The 17,706-nt window shown below is 31.5% G+C and overlaps 1 protein-coding gene across 4 annotated transcripts in view; it reads left to right on the top strand.

Annotated features, from left to right (window-relative positions):
• LOC107445627 (uncharacterized) overlaps nucleotides 1-17,706 on the top strand; it is a 626,385-nt gene that overhangs the window by 472,241 nt on the left and 136,438 nt on the right. The window lies entirely within an intron of this gene.

Raw genomic sequence — 17,706 nt, 5'->3', positions numbered from 1 at the left:
ATTAAATTATTTTGAATTGTAAATCCAAATGTAAGATATTTTAAAATAATTCAATAAAACTTATTATCATATTAATTGTATATGATGCCATCAATGGGAGAAAATTATTTGTAAATTGAACATGTTTGTATATTTACTTTCAATAATTCATTGAATGAACAATTTAAACTGAAATACTAGCTATAGTTTCATTAAGTTGTTAATATTTATGTAACTGCTAACACATTCTCAATCAGTATTCTGTGAATAAGAGGAAATGAATCACCTACTTTTAAAAATTTAAATTTCAATAGAATAAAGATAAAATTGAAATAGAAAAGTTCTTACTTTTATCTCGCTACCAAAAATTGAGTCATAAATCAGGATACTGTTACATGCTAAAATAACGTAATTATCAGGGTGTGTTAACGGGATTTTGGAACTCGAGAATGAATTGTCGTTTTGTTTTTTAAATGCGAAGAAAGTGACTTTTAAAACTTTTATTAGGAAGGCCATTTGGAGTATAAATATGTCATTAATTTTATTCAATTGAAACAATAAATTGATTAACGTTTAATTGATATACGTAAATACAGTTAAACAAGGTAATATATAAGGTGAGGTCTGCGAAGGAGGTTATGGAGACCGCTCCAAATTCTTTCAACTTTTGAAAAGTAAACAATCACTGATAGTCGAATTTTCGATGGAACCAGTTCATAATTGTGAAAAAAGACTTTTTGATGAAACTAACTTGAATATGCGTTGCTTGGAGAGGAAAACCACGCAAACAACAAATGGTGAGCCTAACGGCAAGGAGACTATCATCCGTCTACCATTGAGAATAATGATGTATGAATGTTTAAATTTTCATTCAGTTCGCTAGTTGTTAGATTATTTGCATAATAGTTATAGCCAAGGACCTGGAACTGTATTTTCCCTGGATTCATGGTCGAGGCCAAATTTTTCCCATGCTCCTGGGCTCCCCCAATTTTATTGTGTCCTTCAGACGTTTAAGAGGCCTGCCCCATTGAAACGCCATCGCCCGTTAACCAAGTTACTGTAAAGAGACAATTCTTTAAAATACATTTATATAAGGATGCAAAATGAAATCTGAGGATAGATTTATTAGATTAAATTGTTTTCTTAAGAATGAGCAACTAACTCAACTAAATTAATATGTTTTGTGTGAGCTAATGCGTATTACGTTATCGTTTTCATAATGTTTCTTTTCATAATAAAAATTTCAAATTAAAATCTGAAACTTAAAAGCGTGCGTAAATAGGGTAAAATAGTCGGAACCAAGGCCTTAGCGGAGCTGGAGCTTTTACTTATCTGGAACTGAAGCATAAAAAATTGTTCGGCTTCGAGTCGCTGAGTATTGCAGAAGAATATAGTTTTAAGTGGTGAATCGTTAAACAAAAGAAAAACTATGATAAACGGATTAACAAAATTATAATTTCTTACTTATTTCTAAACTCTATTTAAATGAATTTTTATTATTCTGACATAATAGGAATTGATTGTTTTTGCACTAATATTGCGAAATAACAAATGAACGTACCTAAATGTTGCATTTAATATCCTAATTACATTTAATATTCACAAAATCATTACAGTGCTATTTAGAATTTTTATTATATAAAATTATTCAAATAATACATTAGATTAGAATATGCTTCATTGAATTAATCAAAGATTATCTTTTAAAAAAACTAATAAATTATCTCACTCACAGCAGCATATTCAAATTAGATTAATAATTTATTTGTCATACACTCGACACATTAATCAAGTTTAATTATCTTTTATGATTCGAATCATTTTTTTTTCACCCTTAAGCCACAGATAACCACTTGATACGTTTTATCATTTTACTTCTATGTTTCGAGTGCACGCCTTTAATTACTGATAATTACCTCATTCGTTACACGTTGCTTGAATTCAAACTTTTCATTTTAAAAACTTTCCACTTTGATAAGCAAAACGAAATTAATGCTAATTTTTTTTCTTCTTCTTCACTTCTCGACTTGCGCACGTTGGAAGAAAAAAAATAAAGATAACAAGCAAACTATAGAGCCAACTCTCTGCGGATGACAAATGATTTAAATATCTGCCGTGAGAGGCGCTAATGAAAGGGTCTCGGTTGTGATTTGAGCTGCCACTTAATATGTAATCTTTTTTAATGATTGTCTGTATATTTTGAGAGCTGTTAATAAGCATTACAGAAAAATGAATAAAAATTAATCGTTTGCTCGTAAATTTTGACATAAAAAATATGACACGTTGAAAGTCGTTCTCTAAGAATAAATGGATACCGTGCGTTTTGCTTTGAATAAATGTTATGTTTTTCCATTAATTAGATAATAAAATGACAGCTGTTTATTACTAAGTATTTTTTTGTTTGTTTATCTATAATTATCTTATATGTTTCATGAAAGGTAATTTAGTTTTCACCTTTAATTTGAATACGTTCTAAGCATTCTTTTAAGTGTTTAATTCATCAAATATAACTACAGAATTATTAATTTTATAAAACTTGGTGTTTATAATTCCTATTTTAAACGTATTCGTTTCTTTTTTTTAAAATAGCGTCTAAAAACGAGCAATAATTTGTTGATTATTGCTCATTAAGGGGATTTGAGAGGAGCATTTCACAACTTCATGGAAGTGAATAATTTCATTTTATTGTACAATAAAACACCATTTTTTTTAAAAAAAGTTAAGTTTAAATATAAGATGTAATTTTGATGCATTCTAAAAGGACATTTTAAAAGGACGACGGTTATAAAATATAAAAACTAAAGCAACTTATATTTTTTATTCTTTAATGCTGTTGTAGAAACTTTCGATTACATTTCCCAATTCATCTAATCAAAATAATTATTTAGTTAAAACGATTATTTGATAAATTAAAAAAAAAAATTTGAATTACTTTCAAGTTTATAATCAGTTTTGACTACCAATATAATATTTCGGAAGAATTACTTCTAGGGATTTGATGACGATCCAACTAAAATAATACTTTACCTCTAACTTGTTTCAGTAAAATGATTTCATCTCTCGTTCTTTTATATTATTCCTCTAAAAATAGTTTCGGTAATCTTATCTATCGACTTTTTATTAAAGAACAATGAAATTTTTCTTTATTTTATAAATTTACATCCTTTAAATATGCGTTATCATATATTGTTGACTGAAATTTGTGCACATAAGTACTTTAATTGCTTTCTTACATTTATAGTATTGATTTTAAAGATTTTTCCTCTTCTTCATCAGTTAGTTATTCGCTGTAAAAGCTCTAAGGCAGTCTTGACAATAGTAAGATTTAGTTAAAAATTCATAAAAGTGATAAGTTAGTAACTAGCAGTAGACGATCGTTAGACAATAAAAAAGTGTATTGCATTTAACAACTGTTAGCTTTAATTAAAAATTGATGATATTGATAACGTCAAAAAAAATTTATGACCGTTACGTGGTTTGTACGATTGTTGTGTGTTTTCAATCTTGTCTAGATTTTTATTTTTGCCAGTTACTATTTTTACAAGTTTTGCTATTTTTTGCTAGTTGCAATGCTTTGCTTTTGCTAAATTATTCTCCAAGTTGCAGTGATTTGCTAAATTATTCTCCGAGATATTTTTTTCACCTTTTTGAATAATTCAAGAAGGTCTCTTTATTTAATAATTTTTATCTAGTTTTGTTAATAAAAAAATGATTAAAATGCTGTATAAAAGAAATTCACTGTATTAAACTGGAGACGAGTGTGTTAATATTTAAAAAAATATGTTTCTCGTCTGCTTCAAGAAAATTTATCATAATTCTTTAGTTAAATGAGCTAGTAATCAGTTTATATGCTGGTTACGACTCCTTTTGCTGTTTCCATTATTATCCATTAAAGCTGTTAAGTCATCAGCGCCATTTCAAATAGAAAGCTTGATCTTTATACAAAAGGGTAATACTCAAATTAAAGGATATTTTACGATGGTGCATTGCATATGCATCTTGATGAAACACCATCTTCTCTTTATCAGTTCCTTGCAAGAGTGACTTACTTAGCGTGATAATATATAATACCCCTTCAACAGTAGATCGACCACCATCTGCGGGCCATCACAAACCATTCAGTGGATTCTAACCAGAGCTCTGGAAAATGAGTAATATCCGTTACATATTCAAAAGCGATGGCACGTCAAACGATTCCAACGTTTTCAACACCTCAACTCAACAGTTGAGGAAGGGGGAAGGGCATGGAAAAGTGACTTAGTCTTGTCATTAGTTGAGAGATCAGCCTTTCCCTTTCTGCAAGTCCGGGTAGTAATTACGGCAATTTGCATGACTGGGAGAGGACCCTCCGTGGACTAAGGCTGAGGGCAGGCTGCTTTTGCTTTCCTCGGTGAAATAGATATCCCACAATTACAAATTGATAATTTGTTAGCTACAAATCGTTTGCGGTCGCCCCCTTTTACATGGTGGACGCTAGAGGAAGGGGGGTTTCAACGGCGAGAGGACCACTCGTCTGGTCAGCAGATGGGGGAGATAAGGAGTTGACCCCGTCCGAGGAGTCTGTCGCGGCTGGTCGCGGCACACGTAGGCACAAGCCATTTTACATGCAGAAAGGTAGACCCCCTGGAATGCTGTGGTCAATGGCACGTGGCATCCATGTCTAATTGGTTGATATCCATGTCTAATGAGGGAGGGCTTTCCTTCAACTTTGCGAGGTAGTTCTAACCCTAATGGCATTTCAGGGTGGGGGGGAAGAATGTGATCTTGTTTCAGCCCTCCTGATGGTAATTAATTCAAAACCGACCCCGAATATGCGGTTGCCTGCCGGGTAAAGAGGGCGTTCAGGGTGTTAAAAATCGTTGAAATTAGACCAGAGTTATGTTGTCATTAGGGCAACGATCTGGTTTGCTATCTGGGAGGGATGCTCGGATAATTGAGTTTCTGGGCCTCAGGAGAAAGTTGTTTTCCGATTTGGTGCGCTATAATAAATCGAATATGGAAACGTTCGTGTCCCATTTGGTGAGCTTAAATTAAATGCTATACCACAGTTTATGAGAAACTCGGAACTTATTTGTCTTTCAAGCGAAAGTTTTGAAACTTTCACTTCGTCTTATGAATTTTCATGTTAACTTGTCTAAGTATTTTCTTTCAAAAAGAAAATTTTCCAGCAAATTATGTGTGTTATAAGAACTCTATTTTGAGAATAAAGACTCGTTTAAAAACACGAGTTTATGAATTATTGGAAACAGATAATAAGAAAGATTGTGAAATAATAACTACAATTAATTAATGTAACAAATTTAAATGTAAGAACTAAAGAAACATTGAAAAACTAAAAATGAGTTTACATAAACACGTAAATAATAATTAAAATTAATTTGCCATTGTGTTATTATGATGCTATGATGGTAATTAATTTTCCATTATTTAATACAGTGGGTGATCGGTTAACGAACATAATCTGTTCCAAGACTATGTTCGCTATCCGAATTGTTCGTTAACTGATCATCGATTTACCATAGACTTCTATGTGAAATCGATTAATTCGTTCTGGAGACCCTAAAAATTAAATTTTAAAAAATGTATAATTTCTTAATAAGTTTTTAAAAAAATTATACATACATATAGTCTTGCATATTAATCAATCCATTTCATTTTATGCTTATGGGGCGGTCCAATGTCGATTGCTTTTCTCTCTTTTTCAGGACTTTTCCGGAAGTAACTAAAAGCATTGTCGTTGTAAAGATCCCCAAACCTATTGACATCAGCTTGGTTTGGGTGCCATTCTAAGACCATTGCTCTGACATCCTCCCACTTTTTCAAAATACCATCTTACACATTTCGCTGTGTTTCTTGGTGTTCTTCATTCAAAATTTCTTGGAGTTCTTCTGTCGTTAGTTCATCTTCTTTAAACATTTCTCCTTTCAGTGATCTTATTTCGTATGCAAAATGATCACAAATGTTTAATATAAATTTTTTTCAGGCCGAGAAGTGTTCGTTAGAATTCGTTTCGTTCATTAACCGAATATGTTTTCGTTGTCCGAACACAAAAAATCTTTTTTGAAATTGTTCGTTATCCGAATCTGTGTTCGTTATCCGAACACAAAAATCTTTCGTGAAAGTGTTCGTTAACCGATTTGTTCGTTAACCGATCAGTTCGTTAACCGATCACCCACTGTACTTTCCGTAATCATTAATCAGATAAAAACGTGCCTACAATGTAAACTGTTTTAAGGTTGTTTTTCGAAACTCAGCAGCAGTTTAAGTGCCCGAAACTTGAAATGAAGCTTTAGTTTCTTACAGTATATACTACTTTCCTTTTAAAAGAATATCTGTAATTTGGAATAAACAAATAGCTTAAATATTTTAACAAATTATTACGATTTTTCACAAATTTTTTAACGAATTTTCCACCTATAAAAAAACCCATTAAAATCACTGAATAATTCTCAATTTTTGTACATTTTTCTGAGCTCAGACACAGAGCTTTGGGTTAACTCTACAAACATTAAAAAAATTAAACCACAAACGCCTTTTATTTTGCCAAAACTAGGGCTTTTTACACAGTGTTATTTTGCGCCATTTTTATAATTAGCATAGAAAACACTGGCTAAATATCGTAAAACCTGAACCTGACTGATATGAATAACAGTTACAATTTCATAACAATTATAAAAATAGCATTTTAATCTCTTAACAGCGTTGTTTTTATTTTTACATGACAACAAAGCCTTTAATATAGTCAACAGCCTCAAGTCATGGAATGACTTATTCACTATTAATCCGGATGGAAATTTGTAACTTTTTTTAATCGTATTTATAACATTTCAGCTCTTAAGATTCTAAATTGAGATGTGGCCGCGTGTTCTGTTTGATTAACACTCGGTGTCGACGCTCAGGTAAATATGAACTCGCTCAATAAACAGAAAATAAGCGGACTGTAAATTCACAATATTTATTTATTATTATTTGGAAGAGAGCTTTTTTGTAGCTCGTTACAGCTCTCCTTCCACACACACTCTTTCTCCCTGTGTTACAAGTTATACTAGGTGGCGCTACAAATCCGTGCGGATACATACCGCCGGGCGTTGCATTGTTTTAACAATCAACAATATTACTACAACTATCAACAATATTACTACTATTACACAATTACTATACTAACAATTGCTATTACACGATAAATTTCACATTTTACATGATTATGAAAAGTAATATAAAGTTTTTTTTAAAAAAATATTCATTCAATTGGCAATAAACAAATCTTGGAAATGGGCCTTTTAAAGATCCCTTTGTTCGTTTTAATACTACAAACACGAACTCTGCCATCCTTTCCCGGAAAGACCTCCACAATTCTACCAATTGGAAAATTACATATAGCTAAATTATCTTCCTTTATCAAAACCATATCTCCAGTTTTAATGTTTTGTTTCTCAATGTACCATTTCGACCTTTGTTGCAAAGTTGACAAATAGTCTTTGTGCCACTTTTTCCATATTAATTGCACGAATTTAGTGGTTTTGTGCCATAAACTCAACCTATTATCAGATACATTGGTTACATCTGGTTCAACAATTGATGTGAACGGTCTTCCGATCAGGAAATGGCCTGGAGTGAGAACGCTCAAATCATTGGCATCTGAAGATAACGGGGTAAGCGGTCTTGAGTTTAAAACTGACTCAATTTGAGTAGTTACAGTCAAAAAATCTTCATAAGTTAATTTCTTATCACCCACTACTCTTTTTAGATGATATTTGAAGGATCTCACTCCAGCTTCCCAGAGCCCTCCAAAATTCGGACTCCTAGGTGGCAAAAATTTCCATTTGATATTTTCATGACTCATATAATTACATAAACTCTTATCAGGATTTTTAACTAAGCTAAATAATCGCTGTAACTCATTATTACTCCCAACGAAATTAGTCGCATTATCTGAGTACAGAATACTGCTTTTTCCTCTACGCGAAAAAAATCTCTTTAATGTAGCTATAAATGCTTGAGAGCTCAACTCTGTCACAAGCTCCAAATGAATTGCTTTTGTGACGAAACATACAAAAATCGCGACATAAATTTTTTGAAAAGTACCTTTCCGTTGGTTCTTGTATTTAATTGTAAATGGACCGCAAAAGTCCACACCTGAAATGGCAAATGGAAAGTTTTGACTCACTCGACTTTTGGGTAGATCACCCATAAGTTGATCACAAGTTATTGGTTTAGCTTTAAAGCACGACAAACACTCACGAACTACTTTTCTACAATTAGATCTGCCATTGATTGGCCAAAATCTTTGCCTTATAATAAACAATAATGTTTGAGGTCCAACATGTAAATTCTTAATATGATTACTAATAATTATTAATTGTGTTAATTTATGTTTTTCTGGTAACAAAAATGGGAATTTTTTGTCAAAGCACAATTCACTATTGGACAAACGTCCACCTACTCTTAAGAGACCTTCTTCATCAATGAAAGGACATAAATTTCTTACCTTACTCTGCTTTGAAACTTCACCTGTAATTTCTAAATCTCTGATTTCCTTGCTGAACTCCCGTTTCTGCACTAAACTTACCAATTTCAGTTCAGCTCTTTTAAGTTCATCTGGAGACAAAGACCCAGTGGATGTGTCATAAGTGCTCCGACAATTATCGATGAACCTATATACAAAACTTAATACACGAATGAGTTTACTATAATTATTACTAACTTCCAGAAAATTATCAAGAAAATTACCATTATCACTAATAAAACAATTAAAGTCACTAGATAGTTTAAATTCATTAGAAAATTCATCTTCAATAACTCTGGATGGAATGTCTCTATTTGGATATTCACTGTTACACAAGAAATTTGGTCCTTCAAACCACAATCTACATTGTGAAAGTTTATCAGGATCGAGACCTCTGGAGATAATGTCTGCGGGGTTCTCAGTTGATGGTACATATCTCCAACTGTCAATGTTAGTTAAGTCTTGAATCTGGGATACACGATTGGCAACGAAAGTTTTAAGTAGAAATGACTCCTTACGTATCCAAGAAAGCACAATCATGCTATCACTCCATAAGTATATGTTGGATATAGGCAAATCAAGAGCTTTTATCACTTTTTTCACTAATTTGGCTAGAAGCAGTGAGGCACAGAGTTCTAGTCTTGGGATGGTTACTCTTTTCAAAGGTGATACACGACTTTTGCTAGCAATCAATTTGATAGTCGCTGCTTGACCATTTTTAACACACTTACAGTAAACAACAGCACCGTAAGCAACCTCTGACGCGTCGGCGAATCCATGAATTTCAATCATGTCAGCTCCCTCTGTAAGTATACATCTATCAAATTCCATGTTGTTAACACTCTTTAAAGCTTCGACGAACTTCTTCCACTCTTGGATTTGTTTCTCAGGCAGTTCTTCATTCCAGTCCAGTTTTAAAGACCATAGCTGTTGCAAAAATATCTTTGCTTTTGACACTACTGGTCCAAGCAATCCAAGGGGGTCGAAAAGGCGTGCAATTGTGGATAAGACACAGCGCTTCGTGACTTTCGAGTCTTTTCTATGTGATGCACTACAGGTAACTTTAAAATAAAGACTATCTTTCTTCGGACTCCAGGAAACTCCTAGCACTTGAGTTCCATCACAGTTAGTAAAATTATATATTTCTTCACCATCAGAAACTAATGCTGCACAGTTGCTATGCCATTTGTGGAGTTGCATGCCAGCATTTCCTAAAATACCAATTAACTGATTTTTAAGTTCCTTTGCAGTTGCTAAATTATCAGAGCCGGTCAACACATCATCGATGTAGAAATCATTTTCAATGACTGGAGCAGCAAGAGGATAATTTTCTCCTTCATCAATAGCTATTTGCTTTAATGTACGAGTTGCTAGAAATGGTGCACACACCGTACCGTAAGTGACGGTATTCAACTCGTAGGTTTTGACAGGTCCTTCCTCTTTTTCTTTCCAAAGAATACGCTGCAATTTTCTTTGGCTTGGGTGAATTAAGATCATTCGGTACATTTTCTTTATGTCTGCTGTGAAGGCATAGACATATTTACGGAACCGTGTCATGATGGAAAATAAATCACTCTGAATTATGCCTCCATTTAATTGCAAAGAATTTAAGGAATTACCAGCTGAGGTAGGATAACTCGCATTAAAAACAACTCTTAGGACAGTTGATTGCCTATCAGGGCGGTAAACTCCTAAATGGGGAATGTAGTAAGTGGCTTCTTCCTCTTCATCATCCGAAATTTCTGACATGTGTCCCATCTCTAAATATTCATGAAGGAAATCTTTATATAAAGATAAATAATTTGGCTCCTTAATTAAACGTTTCCACATCAGATTTAATTTCTTAAACGCAAACTCTTTAGATTTTCCCAAATGTTTAGGATCCTCTTTTAAAGGCATCTTTACTATGTACCGTCCCTCAGAATTTCTAGCACAGTTGTTTTTAAAATGTTCTTCACAAATATTTTTTTCTTTACTCTCAATTATTTCAGTTTCGATATTTTCTATCTCCCAAAAACTTCTAACAGTTTGTTCTAAATCAAGAGTTTCTTTAACTAACCCACAATGGATTTTATTATCCTCCATATTTGATATGCTTCCACTAACTAAATAACCAAACACAGAATTTTGTAAGATTAAATTCGAGTTAGGAGGGTAAATTTGCCCAGGTTTTATTAGCTCAAAAAAGGATTCCGCACCGATTAATAAATCAACTCTCTGCGGAATGTGAAAATACTCATCAGCTAAGTTAATGTTTTCCAACCCTTCCATACACTTGTTTACTTTCTTTGAGGGTGTGAGATCCGTAATTCTAGGAACAACTAATAAATTCAGATCTGCGTTAAAAGTTCGGGATTTATTTATTAAAGTAGCACAAACTTGAGACCTAACAGAAATAGCTGAATCATTCAACCCAGACACTACTATGTTAATTTTATTCTTTCTCAATTGTAGGCGATCTGCACATTCTTTACTTATGAAATTAGACATAGATCCCGAATCTAATAAAACACGAATTTCACTTTCATTTCCAAAAGAATCACATAAATAACAAATTGCAGTACTCAAAAGAACTGTTTTGTTTTTATTCCAGACATAACTACTCGTGGCCGAAAAGATATTGGCGCCTGTGTTTTGCTCTTCGCATGCTGCGGGTGTAAATTCAGAAGCAAGTGGAGAGAGGGGGGGATTTCCTCTATCAATTTGTTTTTTATTCGATTCTGAATTCATAATGTTCTCCTCTCTTATTTTTGATTTCGCGGAATAATTATGTTCTCGATTAAAATGTAATGAAATATGATGCCTTTTACCACATTTAGCACAAGAATATTTTGATTTGCAAGACATCACTTTATGTTTACCAAGACAATTAAAACACAATTCATTATCTTTAACAATTTGCAGTTTCTCATACACAGATAATTTCTTATAAGTAGAACACATATAAAGGGGGTGATTTTCATTACATAAAATGCACTTCGAACTCTTAACATCAGACAAAAAGGTTTTAGAAATATTTCTTTCATTATGACTTTTATTATAAGAGCACTTAGTTAAAGATTTTCCGCGAGAAGTCATAAATAAATCTATTTCCTTTCCTAGTTTAATTGGTTCAAACCAGGTGTCCGATTGTTTTACACTTATATAAGTAGCGGTTTCCCTGTCCAATGTTTGGAAGAGTTTATCAGAAATTATTAGCTGATTTAATGTTTTGAAATCTGTGACATTTCTTAATTTTAAGTAATAATCCCAACTAGTTGTTAAACGTGACGCAAACTGGACGTGCGTTTCGTTTAACTGGCGCGTGGTTGTTTTGAAATTGTCCAGACAAGATTGAGCCGTTGGCTGAAATTCTCTAAGTACTATTTCTTTCACTTTTTCATAATTATTAAGATCATCATCACTTATATATGTGATAATATTAGACGATCTTTCCCCAAGTAGATTAAGAAGAATCTCTGATTTATATTTATCTGGCACACACTTAACTATAAATGCTCGTTCTAACGATGTAAAGAAGAATCCCCAATTTTCGGGTTTACACGGCACTTTAATGGTCAATGTTCTAATGCTCTTAATCAAAGAATCTAGGGAATTATTAGATTCAATTAGCTCTATATTATTCTCTTTTGGCTCAGAACGAATGCGTGCAATTTCTAATTCAGTTTTTGTTCTCTCGAGCTCCTTTGGCTCAGCACGAATACGTGCAATTTCTAGTTCAGTTTTTGCTCTCTCGAGCTTTATATTCTCTAACTTTAATTGTTTTGATTCTTCAGACTTGCGCTCTTCTACTATTAAACTTACTAGATCACTAACAGTTTCAGAGTCAGTTTTATATTTTTTACAACTTTTAATTATATCAATTAAGTTTACCACAGTCATATCATCACTAATCTCTAGATCTAGTTCACTGGCAATAAGCCTTAAATCATCTTTTTTACAATTCTTAAACATTGTAAATTAAAGTATTTTATAAAAAATCAAAACAATCCTACTTCGAATGGGAAGGCACGAATCCACAGTTTTCTCGTAACACTGTCCACAATGGTTATCTCTTAGAACTCAAAACGAAACTCTTTTCGTTAATTGTTTTAATTTTGCTGATTATTTCTCCTGGTGAGCGGACCACTCATGTCGACGCTCAGGTAAATATGAACTCGCTCAATAAACAGAAAATAAGCGGACTGTAAATTCACAATATTTATTTATTATTATTTGGAAGAGAGCTTTTTTGTAGCTCGTTACAGCTCTCCTTCCACACACACTCTTTCTCCCTGTGTTACAAGTTATACTAGGTGGCGCTACAAATCCGTGCGGATACACTCGGTTGAATGCTTTTTTTTTTTCACTGAAGCGTTCAAAATCGACAAGGAGAATTATTTTTGCGAATGCTTTGATCTCGTTCTAAACTAAAACGGTATTGAAATAAATTGTTTTAAATTCAGATTTAAAGTTAAGTTCTTTATATTCAGTTTTGTTCAAATATATAATTAAAGCTAAAGTCAGAAACAGCATTTGATTTCATGAAAAATAATAAGGAAAAACAAACACTTTGCATTTGATCATAAAAATTTTATATTTTAAATTAAGGTTAGAGTAAATTTATATGAAAGCGTTAGAATTGTGTAAACTTTCCAAATAATAATAAATTCTTCTCTTAAACTATTTCAAAAACTGACAATTATTTCTTTTATTTTTTATTTACTTATTTTTCTTTCTTTTGTAATGACCGAAAAGATTTTTCTTATGATAATATGTTACTCAATATAAGTAACGGGAAGTTCAAGCTAGTCTAAAATTTTTAGCAAAAGTCTTAATTTTTAATTATAATTAATAGTAATGCATCTCTAATTCAGTTTTTTTTTTATAGAAGTTAACTCGTTTTGTTATCTTATGTAAATAATGTAATGTATGTTTATAACGTGCATTATATTACGTACGTAGAATTACATTATTATGTAACGCAACGTACGTATTGAAATGCTTAAGTGTATTCAAAATTGTAATTTAAAGAAGAACATTTTTTTTTACTTTAACACAGAATTGAATAAGTAAAAGAATTTTTATAAAGGATCTCTAAATTGAAAAGAAAAAATAACTGGAGACATATAGACATGTTAGAATGCTATAATTGTTATTACATTACAATTAATATTTTAAGAACACCCTTATTAATATTTAAAAATTCGAAATATGTTTTACATGTCATGCATATCTATCTTGCATTAATTATCCGCAGTTGAATTAATTTTTGGAGCACGAAAAAAAAGCGTCATATCATCATTATGAAAATTCACTTAAAAAAGGTAAACTGAAAAAATAAAGCAGCAAATAAATAATGCTTTTAGTTTCCAATTGTTTCAAATGCAAATAACTTTTAGAATTATAAAATAATATAAATACGAAAAAATTTAATTCGAAAAATAATTTTCTCTTATTCAGTGATATCATGTCTATTTTTAGTTTCTTTTTTCTCTCTGTTATTTTTTTTTTTCTAAAACTATAAGAAACATAATGTAGTAAAATTAATAAATAAAAATATGTCAAATGTATTCTAACAATGCTATTTTCTTATACAGTTATTAAATATGGCAAGACTAATACTCTTTAACTATACCCATTAATCAAATGCCTTCGTGCTTTGAAACAGATTGTTTGTAGAAATTAATGTTTATGAATTTCCCAAATTTTAATTAATAACAGAATTAAAACTTCGCATTCTCGTTTCTCAACTTTTATACCATGTAATAGAGCAGACTCAAAACTCAAATCCATCTGGTTTCTATCCCATAAGCCAAGTGGCTCAAAACGTGACGAATTGTGGATTCAATTTACATTTCTGCCTCCTAGAATATTTCTCTTCCCATGTTCATTTTATGCCAACCACGCCAAAATGAATCGTTCTCTCCTAACATGCATATTTTCGTGTTAAATGAGTCCGCTTTAGCACTGGCTTTTGAGGGTAATAAATTCTAGAGCCGCAAAGTACGAAGGCCATCAACGCTGGATCGAGTTGATGGAAATATATGAGCTGTACTTAAAATAATAGCGGTATTTATCGGTATTAAAATAAAGTGGCAATGGTATACTTTTCGGTCAATGTTGGGACTTTATTCCGATTTATTCAAAGTATTTTAAAGGCAAAATAGAATGTAAGACATATTTTATTCCAATTTATTCATTTATTTTATATATATATTTTTTTTTACTTTTAATTCATTCGCTTTACTTTTTAGATTTACTTATTTAGAAATTTGTCTTTATACCTTGAAATGTAAAAAGATTTTGTATAATCTTATTACAAGTACCAATTCAAAAATCAACTTTATTTTCGATCAGCGTTCGAATTTTTTTTTTTCTAGATGATAATTTCAATTACCTTCACTCGAATTATAATTTTAGGGAAGTTAAGTGGAAACGCCAATTGTAAAAAAATCACCCTTTTCTCAATTGACATTTTGAGTTTATTTTTTTCAATCTGATTCAGTTTTTGAAGATGATAATTGAGTTATATTTTTTCAGGTTGTCATTTGACCAAATCTGTGTCCCATTGTTAGTTTTTATTCTGTTAACTATATCCAGTCATGGCTGTTTCAATCGGTGTTCACAGGGGTCTGTCCAGACATTTTGTGAAAGGTCCGTTTTTCGTGAAATTGTGAAAAAATTATTTACATTTTTTCAACCAGGGTCCGCTTTTATGAATTTGTGCAAATAGGGTCCGTTATTGCAAAAAAAAAAAACTTTTTCAAGGAGTTTTTAAATTGTAAAGGCATACAAGATGATGCTCAACACTGTAAAATTATAATTAAAAAAATTACATTTTAAAAAATAAACAATAATTGCTGCTTCTAAATTAGAGATGCAACATACAAATATTTGGTATTCAGCCTATACTGCTGAACGCAGAATATTAATTTCGGACAAATAATGGAAGAATCGTCTGCCGAAGACAAAACTTAATTCGTTTACATCCATCTTTCTTGTTTTCTGCCCTGGAACGGGTTTATTCGATTAACAAAATAATAATGAAGATTAACAAATTTGTGAAGGGTCCGATTAAAAGAAAAATCATTTTGTGAAGGGTCCTATTTTAAGTTAAAGTATTTTGTGAAGGGTCCGTTAAGGGACCCAAATTTCTTCTAAACAGCCCTGGTTCATAATAGTGTCTGACATTCTTACAAAACTTTGATTTTTACTATCTGCAATACGTTCATCAAGAAAACACTTTTTGTCATTTTTTTTTCGAATCTAGGCTTAGCTTGTCTTAAGCTTAGCTTAAGCTTACTTAAGCTTAGCTTGTCTTTCTTAAAATCATATTCATTTCAAACTTCGTAATTTTAGTTAAATGACTGTGTCAGCATATTTATTACTAATTGCAAATTATGAAAAAAATTGTGGAGAACTTACATATTGTTTTAAAGTTTCGGAGGTTCAAATAACAAGTAGTAAGAAGACCAAGTGAAGGAACAGCTCTTACCAGTAAAGGAACACTTAATGTTGGTTATTTTTTAATGCTCTTTATGAATTTATAAGCCATACAAATATTTAAAAACAAGCTTATTCTTGAAATTATAACATATAAATACTTGGAAAATGCTAACTTTTTTTTGTAATCATGAATTGAAAATTAAAGTGTCAACATATTAACACATACTGTTCATTCACTCTATCTATGCCCAGTAAAGGAACATGTCTGTTCCCTCACTGGTTAGAAGTTGTTTTTCGTATTTTTAACATACTTTTGATGCGGAACATCACTAAAAGTACAAGAAAATTAAAGTTTATCTTTTATTTTCATTTACTTAGAAAAAAATAACAATAAAGGAACACTTGTTCCTACACTGGTTTTTCATCGTTTGGTGATCCAGTGAATAAACACCCCCTTATCTCAATACTTTATTATGCTATGATGCTTAAAAAAATAAAACTTAACTTCAATAACTATATTTTGAATTCTCTTTTTCACAGTGAGAAAAATAAAACTATTACATGCAATTAATTCCACTTCAAACATATAAATAAAAATACTCGCCTTATAATTTTTTCAAAGAAACAAGGTGTTGTAAAGATAATAACAAATTAAAAAATTTTTCCAGAGAAGTCTATTTCATTAGGTAATCCAAAACATTGCAAGATGACTTCCTATTGTTTGGCAGTAAGCTATTGTTACCAATCAATCTAAAAAAAAAACTTTCAAATTCTTATTTTTTATCAATATATATGAAATGTTCCTTCACGGGTAGTGTTCCTTCACTGGTTGGTTTACCCTATATAAGAAGAATGCTAAGGTTTTTAGAGCTAAGCTCTTCCAATCATAACTGTACTGGATTTTCTTGAAAAGTATATTGTGGCGGATACTTATATTTAAAAAAAATTGTTTATCAAAGAATTAGTGCAGTTCAGTGGTATTTAACTGTTGTGGTTTCATTAAAAACGTTTCACAAAATTTTATATTTTCCAAAACATCAATAACTCGCTGAAAAACATCTTTTTTCTGTTTAGCTGAACAAACCGAACAACAAACGATAAAAAGTGAAACCATTTTATTATAAATCTCTCGATTCTGTCTTTACTATAAAATGGCTATGACAGTTATAACTCTCTCGGTTCTTTTCTGAACTTAATGTTGCATGTGATCGAGGATTACTAACTTTGATTTTGACTTTCTGCCATACGTCCATCAAGACAAAACTTCGCCATTTTTTTTTCTTCTCAATCTATAAAAGAAGAATGCTAAGTTCTTTTAGGGAAAAATACGAAAAGGGGAAAAAAATTCTCCATTCAAGTCGTCAGGGATATTTCCTACTTTCCGTGTGCAGCGACTCGAAAAATGAGCTCGATTTGGCAAGAAAATGGGAGTAAAAGAAGAAGAAGAAAAAATTCTAAAATGCTTTTTTTTTCTTCTTTCAGGCAATTTAGAGTTTTAGAGTTTGGATTGAATAGCCGTACTGAAAAAAAAAATATCTCAACCCACAAAAGTCATCTGAACAACTGAAATAATAGTAAGAAAAATAGAAAAAATTTGCCAGGGCGATTTTTTTTAAAATGAAGTGAAAAAATTCTTTCTTTTTATTCCGCTTCTTTCTACTCTTCATTTTCTCTTATATATTTATTCTTTCACTTAAGATGGCGTCGAATGGTAAGATTGGCGTGGATTTACTAGAGTCACGTGTGCCATTCGTAGAACATGGCGAAAATTTATTTTTCTGAATCCGGATTAT

The sequence above is a fragment of the Parasteatoda tepidariorum genome, chromosome 2 (assembly GCF_982258835.1).
Source record: "Parasteatoda tepidariorum strain Cologne lab strain chromosome 2, Ptep-v5.0, whole genome shotgun sequence".
Taxonomy (NCBI): domain Eukaryota; kingdom Metazoa; phylum Arthropoda; class Arachnida; order Araneae; family Theridiidae; genus Parasteatoda; species Parasteatoda tepidariorum.
This window is presented reverse-complemented; position numbering and strand designations above follow the sequence as displayed.